The sequence below is a fragment of the Pelmatolapia mariae genome, linkage group LG13, assembly GCF_036321145.2.
Source record: "Pelmatolapia mariae isolate MD_Pm_ZW linkage group LG13, Pm_UMD_F_2, whole genome shotgun sequence".
Lineage (NCBI taxonomy): Eukaryota > Metazoa > Chordata > Actinopteri > Cichliformes > Cichlidae > Pelmatolapia > Pelmatolapia mariae.
Window position 1 is genome coordinate 28,797,296 of NC_086238.1, and position 14,027 is coordinate 28,811,322.

Consider the following 14,027-nt stretch of genomic DNA (forward strand, 5'->3'; position numbering starts at 1 on the left):
TTTAAACTTTGTTTATTTGATGTAAAACTTCAGTGCACGGTCCCAGGGATCAGCTCACACAGATCCCTGCCAAAGGCAGGCTAGGTATTTAATGGTTTAGACTTAGTTTATTTGATCAGAAAGTTTAGTGTATTGTCCAAGGGATCAGCTGACACAGATGTCTGGTGCAGGCTGGTTAAGTATTTAATGGTTTTGGTTTAATTTTTTTGATATAAACTTTAAGTGCTCGGTCGCAGGGATCAGCTGACACAGATCCCATGAACAGGCTGGTTAGGTATTTAATATTTTTGTCTTACTTTATTTGATGTAAACCTTAAGTGCTCGGTCGCGTGGAGCAGCTGACACAGATGTCTGGCGCAGGCTGGTTAGGTATTTAATGTTTTTCTCTTAGTTTATTTGATGTAAACCTTAAGTGCTCGGTCGCGTGGAGCAGCTGACACAGATGTCTGGCGCAGGCTGGTTAGGTATTTAATGTTTTTCTCTTAGTTTATTTGTTCATGAAGTTTAGTGCACTGTCCCAGGGATCAGCTGACACAGAACCCTGGTGCAGACTGGTTAGGTATTTAATGGTTTTGGCTTAGTTTATGTGATCAGAAAGTTTAGTGCACAGTCCCAGGGATCGGCTGACACAGATCCCTGGCACACACTGCGTAGGTGTTTAATAGTTTTGAATTAGTTTGTTTGGTGTAAAACTTCAGTGCACGGTGCCAGGTATCAGCAAACACAGATCCCTGGCACAGGCTGCTTAGGTATTTAATGGTTTTGACTTAGTTTGTGTCGCGAAACCAAGCAATGTTGAGCAATGAAACAAACCAACGGATGCCCAGAAGAGTGCAATCAAACGATGAGTTTATTAAAACACACACAGGAGAAGAAGTATGGCAACATCACATTAGCACACGTTTTCTGCTAAAAATACATTTGAGAATACTTTTAAAGCAACAGGGATAACGCCCCCTTCATGGAGTCAATTACAGATCAAAGACGTTGATTACAGTAAATGGTACATCTTTAAATTTACAGACAGTTCCTCTTTAGTTAACACCTTCCATGTAAGGCAATAAGTTTGAAGCCCAGAAGGTTCTTGGGGCTGGTACTTCTCTTGACTGGTCCTCTGTCATCTGTTGCCAAGTAAACTAAAATGCAGTTAGAAGCTAAATGAATTTCAAGCGTATATGCAGTCCTTCTATGCTCCAGTCACTTACACAATAGATTGTGAAGACATAGCGCTTCACAAAGCTTAAAACCTTTAATAGACTGAACATCAACTCTGAATGAGCACAAAAATGCAATGTGTGTATAAAATGATTATGGCTGCACCTGTAATAAAGGTTAATATGGTGGCAAACATCTTTAATACAATATCAGTGCTGTAAGGTATATTATTACGGCACTGTTAATAATGCAGGTTATATCGTAGCAATAAAATAATTTCTGTATCTCCACATTCCCTCTCTTGAGCTTTCTTTTGGAAGCTCACCACACCTGGTGTTGTGTCACTCCTCAGCCCCCTCAGTTACTACAGAGGTTATCAGTGGACACTGAAACACCGGAACCACCGCTCCGGGGTCCACTGCCCTCGTTATTACCTTTACCAACAATCCTCTGGCACAAGGAATGAGACAACAACCACAGGTGACCAGTAACCCTAAGAATGTTGCGAGCATTGCAGATATAGCCAAACCTTTCCATTGTCCAAACACGGATGCCATCCAACTCTCCAGCGGGTTGTCAATTCCTGAGTGCTCATGCATGGTTTTAGACAGAGTTTTAAGGCCCTCCAGGGCTCGAGTTACTGATCCATCTGGAGCAGTGTTATTGGGGATGAAGGTGCAGCACATGTCTCCAAACATTGCACATACGCCCCCCTTCTCCGCCAACAACATGTCAAGGGCCATTCGATTTTGCACTCCCATCAAAGAGGTCGGACCCAATTCTTCTGCGAACCCTTCCATGGCGTCACTGGTTAGGTTAGAGAGTCTCAGCAAATTATAATGAACATAGTTTATGTGATTGTAACACTGGTGGTGCAATACTAGTAATGGGCATGTAAGACCTGTTAGTGCTACTTCTTGCCTTCTTTGCATGTAGTATGGGCAGTGTAGTTACCTTTAACCACAGTACGAGGACAGAAGGGAAATATGGGCCAGATCAGACAGGTTCTAGATTCGTAGGAGCCAAGGGTGTGTGACAACAGAGGACTTGTACGCAGTAGGTGTAGAAAACACAATTGCATTTATTGACAATTATTAAAGTTTAGCAGGTTGTGCACATTTAACAAAGGTAGAGCACGCTTCTTAAAAACAAAATAAAATAAAATAAACCCCACAAATGGTCGAACCAAGGATATATTATCTTTTGTGTCCTTTTTTTAAAGTCAATTTCAGTCTGTCAATGTTCAATAGTCACTCAGTGTGTTTGTAACCAGTCGGGTTACAATCTACCAGTTCATCCGGCTCTTTGGGCTGGGCTCGCCATCCAGTACTGGAAAAGGGATCCTCGATTCTTCTCAGGTCCTCAAAACCAATCCAATCCAAATAAGCAAAGGAAAAAAACCTGACCTGCGGACCAGGCCAGAACACAGTAGTTCAACATTTAAGCTATCATGTCTGTAACTTATTATTACTACTAGTTGCTTGTAGTGTTTCTAAATTTCTTTCAAAATATTCTATGTTGTACAACAAATTATTCTAATTTCAAAGGGAAAAGGTGCATAGGAAACACACATTTAAAATAATACAAAATAGCTCAGCAGTGCATTAAAATACACATTGGCTTGAGACTTATCAAGTTTCAACTAAGTAAAGTGCAGGTGAATTCACTTAATTTCACGTTGCTTTCACGTTGCAGAACTATAATTAGCACCATGAGAAAAGTGAACATGTGCTAACATAACAACTTCGCACAAAACCATACATTATACATCAATACCACAGTAATGTGACATGAACCTTTAAAGAACATTTCGTATAAAGTGCAGCAGACTCAGTGCTAATTGCTTTAGCCTCGGAAAGGGCACTTTCATTGCAAAATGGCTAGCGGAAGTTAGCATCGGAGCTAGCGGCAAGTAGCATGCTATGCTAGCACACATGTACTGCCTGGGACTTACCATGTGAAGCAACAAATGCTACACGGGGCTTCACAGTGCTCACGCTGGCTCGCGGCCTCTAGAATACGGTATCACTCTTATTATTCTCGCCGAAAAAAGGACTTTCACTATCCAGCTAGCTTCTTCGCCGCACGGGTAAACGGATCTTTCACCGTCTGTGTCTCTGGCGTATCTGACTGGCACACGAAGGCACACACAGGTGTCTGAGCAGCGCACACAGACGAGCCAATGATTGGTCGCTCAGTGGATCTAACAAAGACACTCCACAGGACTAAGTCCTGCCCCCACACCATTTATATATTACATATACATACGTACATATTAGTTAAATTTATGTTTACATGCTTTTTATCAGTATTTATTACCATTATGAAATTAGTATTTTAATCAAAAGAGTATTAATATTTATGCTTTTAATCCCGTTTTTAACACTGGGTTACACTATCCCCCCTTAGAATCATGCAAGTCCCTTTGCATGGGATAGCTAAACGGTAATGACAGGGGAACCAGCATTCCTGGGGATGACCACAGAATCTTGTTCTGTCAAGGCACTGGTAAACAGCCAGGCTTAGACCTTGAAACAGGGACTGGGCAATGGAAACGAGGGGATTTCCCAACTGACTATATTGTAGTTGTTCTGTTCTCTCTGAGCCGCCTTATAGTCGCTGCGGCTTCACTGTCAGTACTTGACTGACTTGAGTTTGCTTGATTATCATTTGAGTTGTCTTCTTTCACTGGCCCATCACAGGCAGGTCCATCAGGTAAGTTAGTGTCACTGCTGCTGAAAGAAGGGCTGCTGAAAGAAAGTGGAGAGGTAAGTGACGGAAGTGACGGACAAGGTAAGCGACTCATGCTGTAACTGACGTCAGACGCCAGAGATTTTGGCGGAAAATTAAAGCGAATGGTAGTTTAGATTTGAATAAATTCCTTTAAGCTTCAGTATAACCAAATACACTTATCAATTGTCTTATAACTAACAACATTTGTCTAAATCATCTCCAACACCCTGGAGAACAACAGGGAGACTTTAGAGTTCTCTCCAAGATTACATTGATCAGTACTTCCAGGATCTCGTGATGAAGAAGGCTCAGAGTGCAGCTTCCCCGGCCAAACCTGAGACGCCGTCGTCGAAAAGACTTCGCCCGGCAGATTCCCCCGGCACAACATCGCCAGCCGGCAAAGATATTGTCGACATACTGGAGTCAATCGACCAACGACTGTCCAGTTTCGATGCAAGGCTGTCCTTGGTGGAGATTCTTCACCGGGAATTTAAATCCTTGCGAGAGTCCCTGGAGTTCAGCCAGCAGCAGGTGGAAACGCTCGCTGCTGAAAGTGCCACGCTAAGGGAGTCGGTGAAATGTCTCACAGACAATGTTACAGCTAAATAGAGAAAATAAAAAAATAAAATAAACAGTTATAGATCTACAAGCTCGTAGCATGCGTGATAATCTGGTATTTTCTGGTATTCCAGAAGCCGCTGGAGAGGACGCGGAGACCACGGTAAAAAGCTTCATCAAAACCCACCTGAAGCTGCCCGAGGACACGGTGAAGAACATCGTCTTTGATAGGGTGCATCGCCTCGGCCCCATTCGGGCTGCGGCCGGGAGACCACGTCCTGTCATGGCCAAATTCGGCCACTACAAACAAAAGGAACAGGTGAAAAGCCGCGGCAGGGAATTAAAAGGAACGGACTTCAGCGTGAACGACCAGTTCCCCAAAGAGATCCTGGAACGACGCAGGGTCCTCTTCCCAATCCGACGCAGCTTTATCCAGAAGGGCTCCCGCGCTGTCATTGCTGTGGACCGGCTGTACGTGGACGGACAGCTCCACCGCGACCCCGACATCACTCCGTGGCTGTATTAACTTCACACCAGATAAGAATCCGCTACACCCTTTCCCCACCCACTCACACTAACTTGCATTAACATCTGTTTAACTTACTAGTATCAAATCACATCTTAGGTGTGATTTCATAGCAGAATTAACACCGTCACTCTCTGTCAATGGTTTGATCGGAATGTTTCTGGATTTTTTTTTTCTTCTCGTTTTTGTTCTCTTTTTTCCCCCTCTTGTTTTTATGCTGCTCACCCTTGTCCTTGGTTTCTTTCTTTCTTTTTTCTTTCTTTCACTGCTTCGATCACCTGCTTCCACACTCATCCACAAACAACATCCTTTTAAATTAATACTTTAACAATTCTGTTTTGCAGTGTTAGTCAGTAAGTGACTGGCTGCTCCCGTATGGGATTAGAACAATGCCACCTTATCCCATAGTCCAGCCAATAATGCGATTCACATTCACGTATATACGCAGCCAATCAACGTCGTTGACAGGCTATGACAGCGTCCTTATGTGCCGACAGCAGTGTTTTAGCAAGCAAAGCGGCGTGGCTGATGTGGAAGCCACGTTAATGACAACGTGTGCAACCATTGGAGATGTGAGCAGGACAGACGGAACAATTGACGGAAAAAGTGTGGACTTTATACCAGGAAGGCCAGCTCTGTTCTGGGATGCACCCTGGACCCAGTGCAGGTGGTGGGAGACAGAAGGACTCTGGCCAAAATAACATCTCTGATGGACAGAGTCTCCCACCCCATGCATGTAAATGTTGCTGAACTGCAGAGCTGCTTCAGTGACAGACTGCTGCAACCTAGATGCATGAAGGAGCATTTCCGCCGGTCCTTCCTCCCTGCAGCTGTCAGACTGTACAATCAGAACTGCTCCCAACAAACACAGATGTCTACATCAGCGCTGTAACAACTTCTACTGTTATAACTTGCACATTACTTTTCTCAGCTTATATATACACTAACTTATTGGAAGTTACATGTCTACTTTTTAATGCACAGGTACAATAAACAATCTGCACTTTTCTAATTATTCTAAATATTCTTAACTATTTAAACATCTTTCAGTATCCTGCTCCGTTTGCACACTATGTGTACGCTAATTTAAATAACTGTACAATACTCTACTCTGGTAACTATTGTCCATGATGTAAATATGTAAAAATTGTGCTTCTGTTCTGTGTCCTGTTCTGTTTGTATATGTGTGTTTTTGCTGCTGATACAACCAAATTTCCACTTGTGGGACAATTAAAGGATTATTCTATTCTATTCTATTCTATTCTTTATTTGGACACATACGCACAGCACGATCACGTACAGCCATGCGCTCAACGGCAGCACATTTACATCAGACAGCGCACACAGTCGTATAGGATACACACACTTAAACCAAGCGTACTCATATTAGTAAATATGCACACACATAGTCAGACTCAGGGAGCATCTCACCACACATTTTTTCTCTCTCCCCCTCTTTTTATTTACGAACAAGTGATGTATTCTCTCCACCTGTCTAAGCGACACACACAGCGCACACCCCTAGTTATACACAGACATCTATGGGTGCACTAAGATTCGTTACATGGAATGTAAATGGAGCTGGCTCCAGAGAAAAGAGGTTAAAAATATTTAACCAACTCAAAAAACTACAGGCAGATGTTGTCCTTTTACAAGAGACCCACAGACCTCTTAGAGGTTCGAATGAACTTAAAACACCTGAGTTTCCTAATGTGTTCTCAGCTTGTTATAATTCTAGACAAAGGGGAGTAGCAATTTTAATCCATAAAAAAATTAATTTCACAGTACTCGATACAGTTATAGATCCAGAGGGCAGATTCTTAATCATTAAACTATCTATACTTGATAAAAAGCTATGTATTGTAAGTGTATATGGTCCAAATGTTGATGATCCCTCATTCTTTCACGGTTTTTTCAGTGCACTCTCTGAACACTTAGATGGCACACTTGTTCTTGGAGGCGACCTCAACCTTGGACTAAATGAAGAAATGGATAGGCTCAATACAGCAGGAACTCAGCGTAATTGGCAGTCCATAAATATAATCAAACAGTATATGAGCGACTTTGGTCTTTGCGATGCATGGCGCTCCCTTCACCCCACCAGTAAGGAATATACTTTTTTCTCACATGTCCATCACTCCTACTCTCGTCTGGATTATTTTTTGGTCAGCAGCTCACTGCTGAGGGACATTTCAGACACTGAGATTCACCCTATAGCTGTCAGCGATCATGCTCCTGTATCTTTAACACTAATGCACAAGAATAATACTACGCCTAGTAAAAACTGGAGATTTAATACATCACTGCTTAAAGATGAAACTTTATTAAATATTTTAAAAAAAGAGTGGACTTCATATTTAGACTTTAATGACACTCCCGGAACATTAGCTTCTGTTCTATGGGAAGCAGGGAAAGCTGTGATGAGAGGTAAAATAATTTCTTTCTCATCACATAAAAAGAAAAAAGAAAACAAAAATATTCAGGAATTAGAAAAAACCATCAAATCACTAGAAGAAGCCTATGCGTCCGACCAAGATCAGGAAACATTGAACAAAATACGCAAAACAAAACTAGAATTAAATGAGATAATTGATAAAAAAACAAAATTCTTAGTACAAAGACTACGCTTACAAAATTATGAACATGGTAATAAATCCGGTCAATTTCTAGCAAACCAGCTAAAAATAAATAAAGAAAAAACAACTGTATGTGCTGTTCAAGACTCATCTGTGAACACAGTATATGACCCGAAACATATAAACAACATCTTCAGGGATTTCTATAAAACGTATTCACCACAAATAAACCCATCTGTTACGCCCCACTTAAAAACGAAGTGTTGACCGGGGTGGGGGGTAACACAAAGAAAAAGAAAACATGAACTACTGGAAGATAACTGTCATTAAACACGATTTATTACCCAAAACTACAACAGTAAAAAAAAAAACACAGGGAAGCTCTTCTCGTCGGGGTCTCCAAGGCCAAAGCAACAAACAAAACACCCCCCTTTAGCTAAAAATCAAACCAAGAATTCTCTAACCAAAACAAAATACAATGACTGACCTCCCTGTCTAACCAAAACAGGAGAAAACAGTTAAAACAAAAATGGCAGAGAACCCCTACCTGCTTCCACAACAATGACCTAATTAACACAGCAAGGGCACACCTTTGCTTACAATAAAAGAAAGAAAATCAAGGTTTCACAGAGTTTAAGTTCTCTCTCACACACACACACTAAGGCCTGCTGCCCAAAACACTATGGCTCGCAGCTCTGGCAAAATGGGGGAAAATGGCAGGGGTGTGGCAGTTTAGGATGGCAGACTATATGCTGTGGCTGACGAGCTGAAACACCCCTCAGCTGTGGCTCATGAGGCACACCTGCAACACAAGAAAAGGAAAAAAAAACCCTCTCCCCGAGGGAGAGCCACTAGAGGTCAGCGACCGTAACACCATCTAAAAAGGAAATTGATCAGTTTTTAGACAACATAACTCTCCCAAAATTATTAGACTCTCAAGCAATGGCATTGGATTCGCCACTGACACCAGGTGAACTCCAGGAAGCCCTGATAAGTATGCCCAATAATAAGGCTCCAGGTCCAGACGGCTTTCCTGCAGAATTCTACAAAGAATTCTGGACGATTTTAGCCCCAATTTTTTACAGAACGCTGTTGGAAATCAAAGAAAATGGCAGACTCCCATCAAATATGAATTCTGCAAACATTAATCTCCTGCTAAAACCAGGCAAAGACCCTGTATATCCCTCAAGCTATCGTCCAATATCCCTTATAAATGTAGACCTTAAAATAATCTGCAAAGCTCTCTCGAAGAGACTAGAGAAAATAACCCCCCTCTTAATTCATCCTGACCAAACTGGTTTCATAAAAGGTAGGCACTCATCAACAAATACACGTAGATTACTTAATTTGATAGACTACTCATACAGTAAAAACCTTGAAACTACAATATTTTCTTTAGATGCAGAAAAAGCGTTTGACAGAGTTAACTGGAAACTTCTATTTGAAACTTTACACAAATTTGGTTTTGGATCTTCTTTCATCAGCTGGTTAAAAATATTATATAATTCCCCAACAGCTTGTGTCAGAACAAATGACCAGACATCCTCCAGCTTCTGTCTCCTGAGGGGCACCAGGCAGGGATGCCCACTCTCCCCTTCACTGTTTGCAATTTTTATTGAACCACTAGCAGCAGCAATTAGACAGAATTCAGTAATTAAGGGCATAAAATGCAAGAACGTGGAACATAAAATCAGCCTTTATGCGGATGATGTGCTACTCTTTCTCCAAAATTCACAAACCAATATCTCTGGGGTGATTGAATTGATAAACTCTTTTGCAAGAATATCAGATTACTCAATTAACTGGTCAAAATCTACAGTCCTTCCGATTAATTGCTCCTTCCATAATTCCTCTTCTACTCCACTGCAATCGGGAAATATAAAATATTTAGGTATTAATGTTTCTCCCAAGCTTGCAGATCTAACTAAATTAAACTATATCCCACTTTTAAAGAAAGTAGAAGGCGATCTGGCTAGGTGGAAATGTCTACCCATATCACTCATGGGAAGGGTTGCCGCTATAAAAATGATGGTCTTACCAAAAATAAATTATTTATTCTCAATGATCCCAACTAAACCGCCACAAGATTGGTTCAGATCTCTAGATTCATATATGTCCAAATTCCTTTGGAAAAATAAGCCCCCACGTATAAGCTTAAAAACACTACAAAAGACCAAGGATAAAGGAGGATTAGAACTACCTAACTTTCAGCACTACTTCTTAGCCAACAGGCTCCAATTTATCTCAGGATGGCTAAAACATACCCTCTTAGATGAACCTTGGCTAGATGTAGAACAAGCACTTTGCAATAATCTAGAGATTTCAGATCTACCATTTATCAGCTCAAACATTCAACGACATGAATGCTTCAAAAGCGTCAACATTAGCTCCTCTCTGACAGCATGGTGGGAGTTTCTGAAGTTGACAGAGTCTTCATTAATCCCATGCAAACGTACACCTATCTGGAACAACCCTGACATATTACAAAACAATAATATGATAAACTTTTCAGATTGGAGTGGTAAAGGAATCAAATATTTAGAACATATACTAGAAGGAACAGAATTTATTTCATTTGACAGACTAGTTACACAATATGGGATCAACAAGAAAAGATTTTTAGAATATCAACAAATTAAATCCATAGTAAAAAAGAAATTTAAACCGGGTCAAGTTGAACTACAAACACCACCAAGTGTGGTTCAATTTCTTACTCTTAAAACCCCCAAATTACTATCCAAAATATACAGAATGCTTTCTAAAATAGATGAATCAATATCACTTCCTATTGCAAAATGGGAAGCGGATTTATCAGTTAACTTAGACCAAAACTTCTGGTCTCAGATTTGCTTAAAAACCTTTCATCTAATTAGAAATCCCAGTCTTCAATTAATTCAATACAAAATACTACATAGAGTTCACTATACAGGTCATCGGATGTTCAAGATGGGCTTTACGTCTACCAACAACTCCTCACACTGCCAAACCAATTCACCGGACAATTATATCCACGCTCTTTGGTTCTGTCCACCAGTTCAGAAGTTTTGGCGTGAGTTATGTGAAGACTTATCGAAGTGTCTGAAATGTAACATTCCAAATTCTCCTTTAGTGTGTTTGTTGGGCAGCTTAGCTAATGTCACTTCAGAAAAGAATATAGCCCACATGGTTTTCACTGCCCTATGCATAGCCAAGAAAACAGTCCTCATGAACTGGAAAAATAAAATTAATCTTAATTCTAACCAGTATAGAAATTATCTATTAGATTACATTAGTCTTGATACAGCCTCTGCCACCACATCAGATCAATTGCTCTGGGCTCCTTTCATCAGCTCCATCACCTAGTGGGGGTGGGGGGTCATAGTTTGGTCCCACCTTCACTGTTGTGATTGGTGTGGGGGTAGGGACAGGCTTAGGGCGTCGGGGGGTTCCCCAGGAGCATCTTCCTTGGGGGGCTCAACCCGGGGTAGCGGTCATGGCCAATTAAGGGCTCTGTTGGCTCTTAGGTGACGGTTTCCTCGTGGCTGCGTGCAGCGGGGCTAGGGGAGGGTCTGTGCTGACGGACGTGGGTTACTGACCTGGTAGCCTGGCTGCCCCTGGGTGGGTCCGGGACGGGCGTGAGGTTCTGGGGGCGCTCCGTCTCTGGGCTGGGGCCCTGGCCGGGCCTCGGGGGCTCGGGTCCTGGTTGGTGTGTTGCTGGGGTTGTGGGCGGGTGGGTATATGGGGGCCCAGTCCTGGCGCACGGCGCCGCCAGTGCATCGAGCCACCTGGGGGACTCTTCAACTGGTGGGGGACGTTGTCACATCTTGCATGAGCTTTCCTCTCCTCAGGAATTCTCTCTGCAGGTAGGGGAGATATAGGAGAGGTGGAGGAAGATCTCAGCCTGGGCGTCTATTGTCTTGTGTAGTCTGGAAGATGAGTGGATGATGGGGTGGGTGCAGTTTTCTCTGTAGGGGGGTCGGGTGGGCTGTCCCGGGCTCTGTGGGGCCGGGCGGCGCTGCTGCACTGGGCCCTGGTCCGGATGGGCCTGGACCCCCTTTCCCTGGCGGGTTGCAGAGCATGGGGGTGCCTACTGGGGTCAGCGGGGGAGCTGGCCCCAGGGAGGGGTCACTTGCCCATCCCGTTCTTCCCTCCCCATCTCCAGCTGCCTCCCTCTTCCCGCTCCACCACAATCACCCACACATGCAGGGCCTTGGGGTAGGGGTGTGTCACCAGGGTGCAGAGGAGGCATCCCCCCCCTCTGTCCCCTTCTGGCTGCCTCTGCCTCAATTTTATCTCACAACATAGACATTCACATTACTCACACTCTCATAACACATACATAGAGGATCTTGGGGGTGGGCTCACAACACGGACTCCAAATTACCATCAGGGTGTACACCTCACCCTTGGCGTCGTTGCCCACCTCTCAATTTTAAATACACGTAGACATTGAGGGCTATCAGGAGGGGCTATGCGCTTACCTGCTGCTCTCTGGCAGGTAGCTCCATGCCCTCCTGGGTTTTAATTGCACATTAGAACACATATACATCAACACTACATATGAGCGGGTAGAGGGAGGTTTGGAGTCTTCTCACACCCCCGGTCTCTGCGGCCTGCTGGAGCGGGGGGGCTAGGAGGAGGAGTTGGCCGTCCGACTGGGGTCTAGTGTGTGGGGCCTCCCTGCTGCTGCGGAGTCGGGGCAGTCTGCTTCTCCCCACTGCAGGGAAAAGGGTAACACCACCTGGGTCTGGGTGCAGTTTCCCCCTCCAGGGGCAAGGGTACCTAGACCCGGTTCTTAGAGTACGCTTGGGGAGTGTGATTGTGTGTACAGCGTCTCTTTATGTTTGTCTCCACGTTGGTTGAGTGTGGAGTAATTGCCTATGAGAGCATGAGGGTGGGAATGGATGTTTGTATTTGAGTGTGCCTGTATGTCTGTGTCTATATGTCAGGTTGGGTATCAGACGCCACCTCTCTGGGGACATCTCAGGCCCTCCAAGGTTTGGAGGCCTATCTCCCCCCACCACTTCCCCTGCCGGTGGCAGACGCCCTCAGACATCGATGCGTTGGTGGTTCTTTGTGTCCGGGGGTGGGCGTCCGGGTACACACCGGCTCACTCCTTGGTGGCTGCTTATCGGGGCCTGGAACCTGGGGCTCGCTCGGGCCACTTCGGGGGTGGGGTGCCCTCGGCCTCTCGGCCTGGGGCTCGGTCACTCAGGCACAGCTGGCTGCCGGTGGAGCTCACGGGCACGTCACTGCAACCCCCCCTGGCTTCTACTCCGCGGCTGCTGAGTGATCCCTCATCTGGGACTCTCCTCAGCTCTTTCTGGGACAGTGGCGCGGCTGCCCCTCTGTTGGTCTTCCTTGGTCTCTTGTGTTCTGGGGGCCTCTGGATGTCTGGAGTTTTGATCTCCTCCATACCTGCTTCATGCCCTGGAGGATGGGACTGTGGCCCCCCACACCCTCTAGCAGATCATTATATTAAGGAACCTTTTAAATACAAGCGCGCTCATGCTCACAGGTGTACACACAGGTGATCACACACACAAACTACACCCTTTTTGGCTCCTACCTCAAAGCACACTGTGCGCTATCAATCTTACGTGCTGCACAATAATGTTTAATATTAGGTATTTAGTGTTATATTCCCATATATCATTGTGATGTTGTTTATTCTATTACTCTCGTTTTCTTCTGCTTGTTTTCTTTTTTCTTTCTCAACAGGTGATCCAGGTGATCGATATATGTATTTTTTGTCTGCTTATTTTGTTGGTTTTTGTTTTTTGCCCTTTATCCCCGTCCCTCTTCTTCGCTGTTTTTTTTTTTTTTGTTTTGTTTTGTTTTGTTTTTTCCCCCCTCTTTCTTTCTCCCTTTTCTTTTCCCCTGTCCCGTATCTAGCAAGTAAAAAAAATAAAATAAAATAAACAATAAAAGGTAAATCAAATGGACCATTACGGCAAGGCTGGGATGGTCCATTTGGTAAAGTAAATCCGTTGGGCATCTTTCTTCGCCTTTAGACAACAATTCTGATGGCAAAAGAACCAAATGGGACAGGTTTAAAAAAGAAAAAAAAAAAGAAAAAAAAAAAAACTGGTTAAGAAGCTGCTTATTTACTTCATGTGGTTCAAGCCCACCTCTGCGCACGGTGTGTGTCAAAGGAAAATTGTTTTTATATAGTGTTATCAGCTACATGAAATGTATTCTTTTATGTATCACTAAGCAAACCATATGTCTACATGACTTTTCACCTAGTAACTTGTGTGATGAACCCATTCAGCAAATAACCGCTTCCTGTTTTCAGAGAACATTTAGATGTAGAGAAGTGAAACCTCAGCTCTTTTTACAAGAACACGCAGATGTAGAAAAGGGAAAAACCCGCTGCTCTGAGTGACGTTGTTATCTTTGTAACACACACACACACACAGAACAATCTTGTATACATAAAGAATGCAGACGGTGACAAAGCGCGAGTCCATGAGTGTCTCCTGTGCGAGCGCTCTGTG